Source organism: Taudactylus pleione, unplaced genomic scaffold (genome assembly GCF_031769625.1).
Source record: "Taudactylus pleione unplaced genomic scaffold, aTauple2 ptg000201l, whole genome shotgun sequence".
NCBI classification, from domain to species: Eukaryota; Metazoa; Chordata; class Amphibia; order Anura; family Myobatrachidae; genus Taudactylus; species Taudactylus pleione.
Window position 1 is genome coordinate 9,071,837 of NW_028284603.1, and position 6,151 is coordinate 9,077,987.

The window sequence follows — 6,151 nt, forward strand, 5'->3', positions numbered from 1 at the left end:
TTGATGAATGCTAGCTAGAAGCTAATAGGTTGCTACTTGTCTTCTCCCCTCTTTAAAGGGCTTAGTACATTTCCCCCAAAATTCTTGATTTGCTACTGTTTTATCAGCCTGACATACGGACTGAATTGTAGGAAGTGACAAGATCTTTCTCCTTGATAAGATAAGAATGGTTGACGCAAAGAGGAAGAGAAACAGCTAACATAAGACAATGGCGTTATAGAAGAACTGGCTTGAATCACATTAAGTTACAGACTGCATTGCTAAAAATTGCATATTTGTTGCAAGATCCGGTGTATTAGAAAAAACCCTGACCTGGTTTCTTAATTTGCATATGAAATTTAATTCATCCAGTCAGGAGTACAAACAATATATAGAGATGGAGAGGTCACTAGCAGAAACGTGGTCCAGTTAGAAACTGTATTTGACAGATGTTTTTTAATTTTTTGTTGTGACCATTTGTTGGATGGGGGCACACACTTTATTAACCTCTCCACAATGAGTGCAGATGGGCATCTGCCTATACATCAAAGCTACAGACAACAAGTCCCTCTCATTGTCACAGTGAAGTGTTGCATTGACAACACTTAACCCAGAGAAAGTTTTTCTATAATGCAGGGGATTAGGAAAGGGAGGGGTGTAAGTCCCCAATCTCCCCCATCCAACCAGCTGCAGAGTCCATTCTTTCCAACAAGTGCCCCCATAGACTTTATAGTCCGGTGATCAGTGTGCTCAACAGATGGGGGAGATGTACCTTGGAGAGAGATAAAGTACCAACCAATCAGCTTCTATCTGCCATGTTACAAGGCTTAGTACATCTGCCCCATAATCCACCTACACTGCAGAAAACAATGGAAGTCCAGGGATGGGGGAAGATCTGCCATATCAAAGCTTCTCTTAATTCAGGAGCACCCATATTTGTAAGAGGGTAGTCTCCTCTTTCAAACGATATGGCCACTTAGTAATTATTGTATGGTGATCACCAACTTACAATATTACTCAACATTATGGGTGGATGCCAATAAATATACCCTATCTCTACCATAGTAGTTATTGCCTGGCGATCACATGTGACAGGAGGTTGTCAGCATCCCGACGGTCAGGATGCCGGCAGTCAGAATCCCGACAGCAGTCTGAATCAAAGCTCTAAAATCCTGATGGTGAGGGTTAGGGTTAGGCATTAGGGGGAGGATCAGGGTTAGGCTGAGGGAGGGGAAGGTTAGGGTTAGGCTGCGGTAGGGGAGGGTTAGGGTTAGGCTGCGGGAAAGGTGGGTTAGGGTAAGGGTTATAATAGTTACAAAAATCTGGATTCTGACTGTCGGGATGCCACTGTTGTTATTCTGGCCATCAGGATCTAGTACCCAACCCCATGTGACCACCAGACAATTACACAAAACAGTACACAAAAAAATGACATCTTACACTGATGGGAGGAATCTAATTCCTAGAATTCCCTCATCTTGGGTCAAAAACAACACAGATCACTTCATTTAATGCAGTAGGTTGTCTAATTTGCAAAGCTCTAGGCCTTATTTGGCTAATATCTTTCCTACACATTGCTGGTGTTTAGTTTAGCTTGCGAGGCCAGGAAACTGTGTCTGTGGACGCAGCCCCTGGCCTTGCCATGCCCGGAAAACAGGGCCGTCACCTCCCCCCGTTTCTGGGAACGCAGGCCGTCCATGCCCCCGTACCACCCCTGGTTGACAGACAGAGGCATACAGGGGCCTGCGTGCGATCATGCAGGACCCGTTCTGCAGTTGTGCAGAATGGGTCCTGCGCACGCGCATATTCCCGATAAATGGGAATCTGCATTCAACATTGCACGTACGGTAGGTGCAATGTTAAATCAGGCCCCGTGTCTCTGCAATGATGCTGCTGGCAAAACAAGCCAAGGTGAGTTGGCATCTATGTATTATTTGTCATGCCTGTGCAATGTGTGGGGCAGGGAGTGATGGACATGTTACAGATGGTCTCAGTCAGCGAATAGGTTAGGAATGGCCTTGGACATGTCCATATTATTATTATCATTATTATTGTCATTTGTAAATCAGAAACAGCTGTGCAACAGTCTCTGAACCCTTTACCTTCAAAACGGAGCAGAGTTTGTAATAAATCATATTTGTAGTTCAAGGATAAAAGCTAATAACCAAAACTTAGAGATTCACACAATCTTGTTCCCAAAACAAACTTCTACATAATGATACCTTCCCAGAAGCATACAGAGCTACAGAGTGGGGATGTACAGGCACCAAAAGCTGGCATTCTAATCCTTGCACAGTTCTCCACAACATATTTGCTGAAGGACACTTTACAGAGAGAAAGTTATTTTAAATGAGCTAGTTCTGTGCCATGTCTCACCTGCACTAGTTACTATATTAGGATGGGAATTTACTTTATTTAATATGATTGTCAGAAAAGCCCTTTTGATCCAATTAATATAGCTCAATGAATCCATGGTACAATTTTTCTAATCAATCATTCCAGATAGAAACGTGATTTTCAGGGTTATTTATAGAAATTAGTGACCGTGTGTGTAAGATTAGTCATTGCCCCTTCCTGCCCCCTTCTTGTATGCATACCTCCTAACATTTTTGAATGGACAGTGGCCCTGATTCAGACCCGCTCTCTGCCGGAGGCAGCTCGCAGTTCTGGGCATTTTTATTTATTTTTTTGTCCGCTCGCTAAGCTGTGGGTGACCACCCACAGCTTTTGCGAGTGCCCAGGTGATGGTCACGATGGTCGTGACCATTGGGCTTGCGACGAGACCCTTGTGGTAGGGTCTCATCTGCCGCAAGCCCCAGTGAGCTTCCGGCTCTAACAGACCCGGAAGCTCACTACTGACATCACTCGTGATGTCAGTAGGGCCGCCCCCAAATGGCAGGTGTTCCTTCAGGAACGACTCCCATTTGGCAGGCCACCCCCCCGACCCGCCTACAAAACGGGGCGAGCTGTCGATCAACATCGACAGCCGCCCCGTTTGTAGCGAGCCCCGGAGCAAATTAATTTATCGCTCTCTCCGGGGCTCGCGCGTGCGCACTGCCCGGCCATAGACCCGCTTGCGAGCGGTTCTGAATCTGGGCCAGAGTGTACTGAATGGGGAATCATATTTTAATTGAGAAATGCATACTTTATTTCCATAAGGATTGCAAAACAACAGACATTTGACATTATATTCAAGTGTACTGTGTCACAGCACAGCTAAAACACAATACACCACAAAACAAATATCTTTCACACATTATAGCACATTACTAGACATATGGTATAAGACATACTACACTATACATCATGTTGCGCTATTCACTCCTCACTTAAACAATACATCAATCAGCAAAGGTCTATGGGTGTGGTAGGGGGTAATGGTAAAAGGGTATGGGATGGTAAGTCACATGCCTGAAGCTTTAGTTAAAGACAGACACATATAGGGGGGATAAACAAATAGAAAAACATCAATAAAACATCAAGCAATGTGAAAAAAGGGGTGTGGGATGGGAGTCACAGAATAAAGCATGGTTTCTGGCAAGCCACAAAGCGCCCTTAACAGTTCAAAAGGCACCAGGCCTCCTGGATTGCCCCATAGGTATGGGTGCCAGTGGTGCCCCATAGGTATGGGTGCCGGGAAATAGTCCATAAAGTACTTAGTGGTATGAAAGGCTGACCCTGGGCACACTGCCACTGAGTCATTGTGTCCATGGCATTCAATAATGCTTATGCAGAGGGACAGTGCCAATAGTGGTGCATAGATGTTTCCTCATGGTGGATGCACCAGGGGCAATGTCTGTATCTGCACAGGTTACGGGAGTGCATGAAAGACCTGAGCAGCAGACCTCCTTGGATGGCCATCCATGCCACATTTTTGTGTCTATTTGTGAGACTCTTGGAGGCCACATTCGCCCAAACATGTTTTGCGGTAACATCTGGGAACCCTGGAAAAGACTCCATCGTGTCCTTCAACCTGATGAGCTTGTGGATTGTCTTAGGGTTCCATAAGTCAGGTTTAACTCCCTCCAGTTGATGCTCCCTCACAAACATGGCCACGTCCAGATAGAACCAGGAAGTGTCTCACTTGTCCCAGCCGAGGCCTCTCCAAAGGCGTAGGAGAAAGAAGTGACACATGGAGTTCCCTGTAGAGCTGTTGGTCTTTTCACAAAGAGTCCTGCGGATGCAGTTACAAACAAAGAAGGCTCACAGCATGGTTGGGATGTCAGGAATTCCCTTCCCACATTTTAGGGGCTCATTGTACATAACTGGCTGCTTAACTCTGTCCATCTTGGAGCCCCAGATGAACACTGCCCTTGTGATGGCCCTACAAACCACAACCAGTGGTGGCCACACCTGCACCATGTCCTACAGAACAGGAAGGATCTCATTGCACATCACAGGTGTTTTCCTTCAATGTTGAGGTCTTTAGGGCTCCAAAGTCCAATAAATCTGTCAAACAGTCATCAGTTTCTCATCCCAACTTTTCAGGGCTGCACCCTCTCCACCAAACCAGACTCCCACGATTTTTATGAAGTCAGGCTTGATAGTAAAGGGGAATAGTGTTGAGGATGACAGATGCCATTGCCCGAAGAGTATCACCTCTGAAGCTCAGCCGAAAGCTGGGATGCGCAGAAGACAGTGACACCTTCCATGTAGAGCAAATACTTGGTCTATTGTCATACTGGACCCGGTGCAGTGATCCCTTTGAACTCTGGATTCTGTCATGCATACAGCCAAGAGCTTTATAACAAACAAAAAGTGAAAGCGAGCCACCTTGCCTGACCCCAGACAGGAGCAGGAATGGGTCAGTCTTCCAGCCGTTCACCAACACCGAGCTGTAATATAAATATCAATGCAATGAGCTGTGTTTTTGAGTAGGGCAATGCTATCTGCAAATCTGCGACCAGGAATGCCAACAATCTGTCTGATGACAGCCTTTAGCCTATTGGCGTGTACCTTGGCGAGGACCTTGTAATCCATGTTCAGGAGATGGTCGCCAAATTTTTAAAGTCACATCTCTTCCCCTTCCACTTATACAAGATTGTGATCATTCCCTCAGCAAAGGAGGCATTTTGCCCCACACCACCATCTCCTCATACAGCTCCTGCAGGTCCGAGCCATTGAGGTTCCACAAGTCTACATAGAGCTCTGCTGAGAGACCATTACAGCTCAGGGTCCTGCCTTGCCTAAAGGATTTAGCAGCAGAGTGCACCTCCTCCAACTCCAAGGGAGCATTCATGGCTGCTTTACCTGATACTCCTAGTGTTAGTGATACCTGATAGGAACTTATCAGCCTCATCATTGTCGGTTGTCCTAGGGGAGTAGAAGTTGCTATAGTAGTCTCTTATGACACCCTCTTTCCCCTGTCTAGGAATACTGGTCTCATCTCACAGCCCAGACAGGACCATTTGGCCAGAGTGGAGTTTCCTCAAAAAGAAAGAGTTACATGTCTCACTTTTTTCCAGGTTCTCCACCTTGGAATGGAAGATGACGCGCCTGGGTTCCTCTTCAAACTGCCTTTTCAGGCTCCCATTAACCTCCTCCAGGTCATCTTTCACATCCCAGCCACACATTTGGAGTTCCTGCAGGGACTGCAGTTGTGTTTGCAGCCTTCTGAAGTTCCTCTTTCTTACTCATGCCTGTTGTCTACTTTTAGCCTTATAGAAACTTTAAATTTTGACCTTAACATATTCCCACCAGTCACTCATACAGTCAACTAACATTTATAATTTTTACATGTGATGTAGGCATCCCTCAGCTCTGCTAGCTCAACCTCCATTTCTAATAAAGCACGATTTCCAGGAGGAAAACCATTGCCCAGCAACCCCTGGAAAAGAGTGGCTCTGTGGTCTGAGAAGAAGCAAGGAATAACTGAATGACTGGAGGACTCCAGTACATTTATAATATGTGTCAGTTATTTAACTCACTGGTTACATAAAAGATAATAATACACAAATATTAAGTAACATTTACTTTGTTCCATTGTAAATGAGCGGTGACTTCTATTATATACTGGGATGAAATCTGTTATACAGGAGGCTGGGGAATGGGAGTTTCTAAGTAAGAGGGTTTTGTGTCATTTGGAGAATGACCCCCAATCTTCCCTCATACTACCCCTGACACGTTGTTACATTAAACACAGTATAAACTAAATTGAATTATACTATGAAAA

At 45.3% G+C, this 6,151-nt stretch overlaps 1 pseudogene; it reads right to left on the bottom strand.

The window, feature by feature from the left end:
• Positions 1–3,457: 3,457 nt before the first annotated feature.
• LOC148518193 (uncharacterized) lies at positions 3,458–4,959 on the bottom strand (annotated as a pseudogene).
• Between the last annotated feature and the right edge of the window lie 1,192 nt (positions 4,960–6,151).